At 43.2% G+C, this 8,991-nt stretch overlaps 1 pseudogene; it reads left to right on the forward strand.

Moving 5' to 3' along the window:
- Nucleotides 1-2,418: 2,418 nt before the first annotated feature.
- LOC114220169 (U6 snRNA-associated Sm-like protein LSm3 pseudogene) lies at nucleotides 2,419-2,768 on the forward strand (annotated as a pseudogene).
- The last annotated feature ends 6,223 nt before the right edge of the window (nucleotides 2,769-8,991 follow it).

An 8,991-nucleotide genomic window follows, 5' to 3' on the forward strand; every position in this document is an offset into this window, starting at 1 on the left:
TGAATGGTTAAAATATACCAATTAAAAGACAGAGATTGTCCAGAGTAGATTAAAAAAAAAAAAAAACAAGACACAGCTATATGTGGTCCATAATAAATATACTTTAAATATAAAGACTCAGGTAGGAAAAAAGTGAAGGGATAGAGAAAGAAATACCATGATGACGCCAATCAGAAGAAAGCTGAAGTAGCTACGTTAATTTCTTACGTTACGTAAATTACATTAATTTACGAAGCAGACTTCAGAACATGGATATTGATGGGAGATAAAGAGGGTTACAACATAACAATAAGGGGATCAATTTCACAAGAAAACATACTGATCCCACTTGGTATGTATATATACCTATGAGTATATGCCTAACAGAGTATATACAACATAACAATAAGGGGATCAATTTCACAAGAAAACATACTGATCCCACTTGGTATGTATATATACCTATGAGTATATGCCTAACAGAGTATATAGAACATAACAATAAGGGGATTAACTTCACAAGAAAACATACTGATCCCACTTGGTATGTATATATACCTATGAGTATATACCTAACAGAGTATATACAACATAACAATAAGGGGATTAATTTCACAAGAAAACATACCAATCCTACTTGAGTATATACCTAACAGAAGAGCTTTAAAAATAAGGCAAGATTGGGGTGCCTGAATGGCTCAGTCAGAAGAGTGTGCAACTCTTGATCTCAGGGTTGTGAGTTCAAGTTACATGTTGAGGGTAGAGATTACTTAAAAAAAAAATAAGTCAAAACCTGATAGCTGTAAAAGAGAAAATGGACAAATCTCCTCTATATTTGGAGACTTACAGATCGAGCAGGCAGGGAAATCAGTAAGGATATTGAGTACTATCAATCAACTTGATCACATTGAAATTTATGGAATATTCCATTCCACAATAGCGGAATACATATTACATGGAACATGCACCAAGATAGACTATATCCTGGGCTATAAAACACATTTGAACATATTTAAAATAATAGAAGTCATATCAAGTATGCTGGCAGACCACAGTGGAATTAATATATAGCTACCAATAACAAGAGATAGCTGGAAAATTCTCAACTGTTTGGTAATTAAATAACACACTTCTAAATAACCCTTGGGTCAAAAAAAAAAAAGCTTCAGTGGAAATTTACAATATTTTGAACTAAATGAAAATGAAAAAGCAACTCATCAAAACATGCGGGAGGCATGAAAACAGTGCTTCAAGGGAATTTAAATGCATCTATTAAAAGGAAGAAAGATAAAAAACCAATAATCTTGGTGTCCTCCTGAAGAAACTAAAGGAAAAAGAACAAAATAAACCTAAAGAAGACTTATTAACAAACTCTAATAAAAATTAGAGCAGAAATCAATGAAATTGAAAACAGGAAAATAATAGAGAAAAATCAAAGAAACAAAAATCTGGTTCTTTGAAAATAGCAGTAAAACTGGTAACATCCTAGCTAGGTTAACTGAGAGAAAAGAGAGAAGACCAAATTACTAGTATCAGAACTGAAAAGGGGGGGCGCCTGGGTGGCTCAGCTGTTAGGCGTCTGCCTTTGGCTTGGGTCATGATCCTGGGATCCTGGGATGGAGCCCTGCATCAGACACCCTGCTCAGCAGGAGGCCTGCTTCTCCCTCTCCCACTCCCCCTGCTTGTGTTCCCTCTCTCGCTATCTCTCTCTCTGTGTCAAATAAATACATAAAAATCTTTTTAAAAAAAAGAAATGAAAAGGGGGTCTTTACTCTTGATCTTATGGACATTAAAGGATGGATAATCCAGGAATACTGTAAATAACTCTATTCCCCAAAATCTGATGATTGAGATGAAATGGACTGATTCCTTGAAAGACACAAGCTATCAAAACTCACACATGAGGAAATAAATAACCTGAACAGACCTGTATCTACTAAAGAAAGTGAATCAATATTTTAGTATCTTCCAAAAAAGCACAAGGCCCAGATAATTTTATTAGTGAATTCCATGAAATAGCTAAGGAAGATAATAATGCCAATTCTCCACACATTTTTTCCAGGAAATAAAAGCAGAGGGAACACTTCCCAACTCATTCTATGAGGCCAGCATTACCTAGATGCCCAAACCAGATAAAGTCATTGCAAGTAAAGAAAACTAGAAACCAGTTTCTCTCATAAACATAGACACAGAAACCCTTAATGAAATATTAGCAAACCAAATCCACCAATTTGTAGAAAGGATAATGCATCATAATTAAGAGAGATTTGTTTTAGGAATGAAAGGCCATTTCAACATCCATAAATCAGTCAGTGCAATCTATCATATTAAGAGACCACATAAGAAAAACCATGTGCTTACATTAACGGATGCTGAAATAACATTCAACAAAATTCAGCACTCATTAATGATAAAAAGTCTAGGCCCAGGGTTTGAAACATGGCGGACGACGTGGACCAGCAACAAACTACCAACACTGTAGAAGAGCCCCTGGATCCCATCAGGCTCAGCCTGGATGAGCAAATTTATGTGAAAATGAGAAATGACAGAGAGCTTCGAGGCAGATTACATGCTTATGATCAGCACTTAAATATGATATTGGGAGATGTGGAAGAAACTGTGACTACTATAGAAATTGATGAGGAAACATACGAAGAGATATATAAATCAACAAAACGGAATATTCCAATGCTTTTTGTCCAGGGAGATGGTGTTGTACTAGTTGCCCCTCCTTTAAGAGTTGGCTGAAACAAAGAATTTATCATGTATGGAATATAGGAGCTTTTGTATGATTGCCTCTTTAAATGTAGAAGACATTCAAAAGAGAAACCTGCGTAAATTTTGATATTAAGAAATGACCAAGGATTCTTCCACTCCTGAAACGAGTTGATTTGCGGATAACTAAAAAATTCTTACGCTAAAGGGCATTTTAATTTTTTTCCAACCCTTTCAATAAATGTGATCACCAAGATGCAGAACTCTTTTTTTCAGGAATTGATTTGTTCTGTTGTTTTCTCAATTTCTGATTTTCTTCCTTTAAATTAAATTTGATGTTTCCTTTTTTGATTAAAAAAAAAAGTCTCCCAAAAAACTAGGAATAGAGAGGAACTTCCTTAACCTAAAAGGGAAAACCTACACTAACGTCACATTGGCGTCACTTTAACTTTTTTTTATTTTAACTAGACCCCACGCCCAGCATGGAGCCCAACATGGGGCTTGAACTCATGACCCTGAGATCAAGACCTGAGCTGAGATCGAGTTGGATGCTTAACCGACTGAGCCACCCAGGCACCCCTAGTGTCACTTTCAGTAATGTGAGCCTGAACACTTTCCCCTTAAAACAGAATAAAGCAAGGAAGTCTTCTCTTACCACCCTTATTCAACGTTGTATTAGAAGTTCTGTCTAATGAAATAAGACAAGAAAAAGAAATAAAAAGGTATACAGACTGGGAAGAAAAAATAAAACTTTATTTTCAAATGATATGATTGTCTATATAGAAAACCCCAAAGAGTCTACAAAAATAATTCCTAGAACAGATAAGGAAATTCCCAGGATACAATGTCAATATAAAAGTCAATTGATCTCTTTTATAACAACAATATGTGATTGGAATTTGACATTTTAAAAAATAGTATCAGGGCACCTGTGTGGCTCAGTTGGTTAAGAGACTGCCTTTGGCTCAGGTCATGATCCTCGAGTCCCACGTCGGGCTCCCTGCTCAGCAGGGACCCTCTGACCCTCCCCTGTCTCATGCTCTCGCTCTCTCTCTCTCTCATTCTCTCTTTCTCACATAAATAAATAAAATCTGTTAAAAAAATAAAAAATAAAAATATATATCATTTAAAACAGCCCCCTGAAAATGAAATACTTAGATATAAATCTAACAAACTCTGTTTGGATTCTGTTTGCAGAAAATTACAAAACACTAGTGGAAAGAGAAAAAAATGGAAAGATATTTTGTGTTAATGGGTTGAAACACTTAAAACCATTAAGATACCGGCTCTTTTCAACTTGATATGTAGATTCAGTGCAGTCCTGATCAAGATCTGGGCAAACTATTCTGCAAATGTCAACAAACCAATTCAAAAATTTATACGGAAAGACCAAGAACTTGGAATCACTAACACAAGTCTGGAGAAGAGCAAGAGGACCCCTACTGCTCATATTTGGGACTTACTAAAAGCTACAGGAAGTAAGGCAGTATGGCATTGGTGAAAGAATAAATGCATAGGTCAACAAAACAAACAAAGATGACAGAAATAGACCCACACAAATACAGTCCACGGAGTTTTGATAATGGTACAAAGGCAATTCATGGAGAAAGGCGCCCCTGGGTAAGTTGCATATTCTTAAAACTAAAAAGGTTTGGCCTGCAAAGAATGAAAAGACAAGCCACAGACTGGAAAAAAAAATATTTGCAAAACACATTTCTGATAAAGGACTTGTATCTAAAACATACAAAGAATTTTAAAAATATAACAATAAGAAAAAAGATAACCCTATTTAAAAATGGGCGATAAAAAATGGGTGAAAGATCTGAAAAGACATCTCATCAAAAAAGATATATAGATGGCAGACTCGTCTCAGCCAGCTCAGGCTGCCATAACAAAATACCATCGATGGAGGACTGTAACAATAGACAGTTACTTCTCACAGTTCTGGAGGCTGGGAATCCAAGGTCAGGGTGCACACATGGTTGGGCGGTGGGGAGACCTGTCTTCCAGGCTTGTGGATGGCCACCTTCTAGCTGTGTCCTCCCATGGCCTTTCCTCCCTGTGGGGAGAGCAAGATCTTATCTCTCCACATCTTTCTCAAAAGGGCACTGAGCTCATCGTGAGGGCCCCACCCTCACGGCCTCATCTGACTCCAATCACCCCCCAGAGGCCCCACCCCCCATTGCATTGGGGGGAGGGCTTCAGTGTATGAAATTTTATGAAACACAAACTTTCAGTCCATATGAAAGCACATGAGAAGATGCTCAATATCATTTGTCAGCAGGGAGATGCAAATTAAAACCATGACATACCGTGTCACACTTTTTAGAATGCCTAAAATCCAGAGCACTGACCACACCCAAATGCTGGCGAGGACTTGAAGCAACAGGAAGTTTTCTTCTTTGCTGGTGGTAACACAAGTGGTGCAGCCACTTTGGAGGACAGTTCGGCAGTTTCTCACAAAGCTAAACATGGTCTTACCATCCAATACTGCAGTTGCGCTCCTTGCATGTACCCAAATGATTAAAAAACCTACGTCTATGCCGAAAAACCTGCACGTGAATGTTTATAGCAGTCCTAGTCATAATCATGAAAAACCTGGAAGCAATCAAGACATTTCTCAATAGGTGGTGGATAAACTAGCTGGCACCTATCAGTACCAAAGAACACTTTTCAGGAATAAAAGGGAATAATCTGTCAAGCCATGGAAAGATACAGAGGCATCTTAAGTGCATATTGGTGAGTGAAAGACAAAACTGTAAAGATGGAAGAAAGTACTTTCTACACAGCAGAGGAGACCATCAACAAGGTAAAGGACAACCTACAGGATGGGAGAAAATGTTTGCAAACCGTATGTCTGATAAGTTAACACCCCAAATACATAAAAAAACTTCTACCACTCAATAACCACCACAACAAAAAAAAAAGAACCCCAAACCTGATTAAACCATGAGCAAAGAGCTTGAACAGATATTTCTCCAAAGGAGACATAGGATGGCCAATGGGTGTGTAAAAAATGTTCACATCACTAATTACCAGGGAAATGCAAACCAAAAGCACAGGGAGATACCAAGGCATACCCGGTGGGATGACCATTACAAAAGAATAAAAAATAAACATTGGTGAAGGATGTGGAGAAACTGGGAACCTTGCGCCCCGTTGGTGGGGGTGCAAACTGGTGCAGCCGCAGTGGAAAACAGTATGGAGGGTCCTCAACAAATCTAACATTAAACTGCTGTATGATCCAGCAATCCCACTTCTGGGTATTGACCCCCCCAAAAATTAAAATCGGGATCTTGAAGGGGCATTCACACCCCTGTGTTCAAAGCAACTTTATTTACAACAGCCAAGACATGGAAGCAACTTAATGTCTGTCAGCAGATATACGGATCTTTTTAAAAAAGTGGTTGTTGCATAATGTGGAATATTTCTCGGTCATGAAAGAGGAAATCCTGCCATTTGCAGTGAGGTAGATGAGACTTGAGAGTATGCTAAGTGAAATAAGTTAGTCACCAAAGAACAAATACTACATTATCCTGCTTATATGAGTTATAAAATAGTCAAACTCCTAGAGAGAGAGAGTCGGTGGGTGCTAGCAGGGGCGGGGGGCGTGGCCACGGGACCCCCAGTCCCAGTTAAACATGACAAATCAGCTCGGGAGACCTGCCGTACAAAAGTGTGCCTGGACACCAACACCAGATTGTGCACTTAAAATTCTGTTAAGAGGATAGATCCTGTGCCATCTGTTCAAGGAAGAAAAAAAAAAGGAAGACAATACCCATGACATACAAATGTAGTGGATTTTTTAAAGAAATCCTTAATTCCTCTATGATTTTATCTCCTGTCTCGACCCCGCCACGGAGTGAATTAGGTGGAGACGCGGACCCCACACTCTCTCATGCATCCCGGGTGGCGCAAGGACATTTAAGACAAGCGTGGCCCCAGTCCAACGTCATCCTGAATGGCCCGGTCAGAGGGCGTCTGCCCGTCTGGGGTGCCAGCTGGGTGGAAGCCAGTTCCCAGGACCGCCTTGGTTATTTGTGCTGGGGACAGTGGCCCAGCCAGCCACAGCATTCCAGAAGCATCTTCTCAAAATGCAAATGGAGGGCAAGTTTAGAGAGGGGGCCCCCAGGCAGCCTGAGGATTGTAAGGAAGCCCTAGCCCCCTTGCGGGGGGGCATCCTCAGCTTTGTGTTGGGTCTCCTCCGTGTCTATGGTGTGGAGAAAGGGACACCGTCAATCTCAGCGGCTGGGGGTCAGGCCTCCAGAAGGCCGGGCCAGCGAGTCCGGGTTGCCTCTCAACAAGACGATCATATGGGCTGATGTGTCCCAGTGAGTGAGCCCCTTTTGTGTGCCTGGGACTGTGCATGGTGTAGGGCTCATGAGGCCCACATAGCACGCCCTACTTTGGAAAATATGCAAAATCCAAACGTATCATGCCTTTTTTTGAGCAGCTACTTTTTTTTTTGAGATTTTATTTATTTATTTGAGAGAGAGAGAGAATGAGAGAGAGAGAGCATGAGAGGGAAGAGGGTCAGAGGGAGAAGCAGACTCCCTGCTGAGCAGGGAGCCCGATGCAGGACTCGATCCCGGGACTCCAGGATCATGACCTGAGCCGAAGGCACTCGCCTAACCAACTGAGCCACCCAGGCGCCCGAGCAGCTACTTCTTTTGTGACAGTCTCTCACACACAGTGCCCGTCGCTATCACAATAACCCCATTGGGCATTCATAGCCCTATTACCGAAACCTAAGGCTCAGAACATTCTGGAACATGCACAGGGTCCCACGGCTGGTCAGCGCAGGTCCGTCCTTCAGACTCCACAATGTCCGGCTGTTTCCACCATTCCTTATACAGCCAGTGGGTGTGACTCTGTCCCCGCATGGGACATTTGGCAGTATTCTGGAGACACTGTGGATTGTCACCATCGGGAGGCATCTAGTGGGTGAGGGAAGCGGCTAGCATCCTCCAACACACAGGACAGCCCCGACCACAGAGAATGACCTGGTCCCAAGTGGCCATCATGCCCAGTGGAGAAACCACTTTGCAGTCCAAGGGCTGATGAGCAGCGTTCAGGACGCTGAGATCGGGCAGAGGTTCCCGGGAAGCTCTGTTTGCAGTGTCGCCCCACCACGCGGGCCGGGGAGCCTCAGAGCAGGTGTTTCTGACACCGGCAGCTGGGCCAGAGCGGGTCTGGGGTGGAGCCGAGCCCTCCTTCCAGGCTTCCGTGGCCATCAGCAGCAAGTCAGTGTGGTGGTGGCCGCCTGGTGTCCCCTCACACCCCACGTCCCTGTCCTGATCCTGGAACCTTGAATGTGGCCTTATTTGGGGAAAGTGCCTTTGCAGATGTCATCAAGTTAAGGATCTTGTTATGACACCATTTTGCATCACCTGGCTGGGCCCTAAATCCAATGACTAGTATCTTTGTAAGAGACAGAAGAGGGAAACTCTGACACAGCGGAGCAGCCACGTGGCCACAGACATGGCCACGAGCCCAGGGATGCCTGGAGCCCCCAGACGCTGGAAGAGGCCGGAAGGATCCCCCCAAAGCCTCCGGAGGGAGTGCCCTGCCTGCTGAAACCTTGATCTCAGACTTCTGGCCCCCAGGCTGTGAGAGAATAAATGTCTTTTGTCTTAAGCCCCCAGCATGTGGGAAGCTGTCAGCCCCAGAAAACTAATACAACGGTCTTTGCCTTTTGGTTTCAAGTTCTTTCAAGGACACTTCTCAGGGCAGCGTGAAATTCAGAAACGTTAATGAGAATGTTGATTGGGGTCCCGGGTCCCAGATCCCTGCGTTCACCCTGCTGGTGGTCAGACCCTGGGCGGTGGCTGGGAGCAGCCAGGGGTCCCTCTCCTGTGCACGAGAAGGGTGGTCAGGGTTCAAAATCCGCCGGTGCCGGAGTTCATGGTGAGGCTGAAACGGATGCTCCCAGAATGACAGGAGGGATGATTTGGGGCGCCCCTCCTGGTTCTTTAGGTAACCGTTACCGTGATGATCTGATGCATCCTGAGCTTTGTGCACAGTGATGCCTGCTCTCTCTCCATATTTTGGCTTTTCACAAAGCACCCCCACCAGCTGTCAGGTAGGGCAGGGACCCCGCATCCCCACTCCACAGATGGGGAGACTGAGGCCCCGGGGGCCAGGTCTGTCCTTCGGGAACTTCGTGCTGCAGGAAGCAGGAGCCTGAATCTGAGCGATTCAAAGCACGTGGCTCCCGTGGCTGGAGGTGCAGAGCAGAGTGCTGGAGGATGTGGCCTGCGGCGGTTTCTCTGGACCCCCCCTTCCCCTGCCCCAATT

Source organism: Eumetopias jubatus, unplaced genomic scaffold, assembly GCF_037043125.1.
Source record: "Eumetopias jubatus isolate StellerSeaLion01/CBP00866 unplaced genomic scaffold, mEumJub1_p1.0 scaffold_13, whole genome shotgun sequence".
Classification (NCBI taxonomy): domain Eukaryota; kingdom Metazoa; phylum Chordata; class Mammalia; order Carnivora; family Otariidae; genus Eumetopias; species Eumetopias jubatus.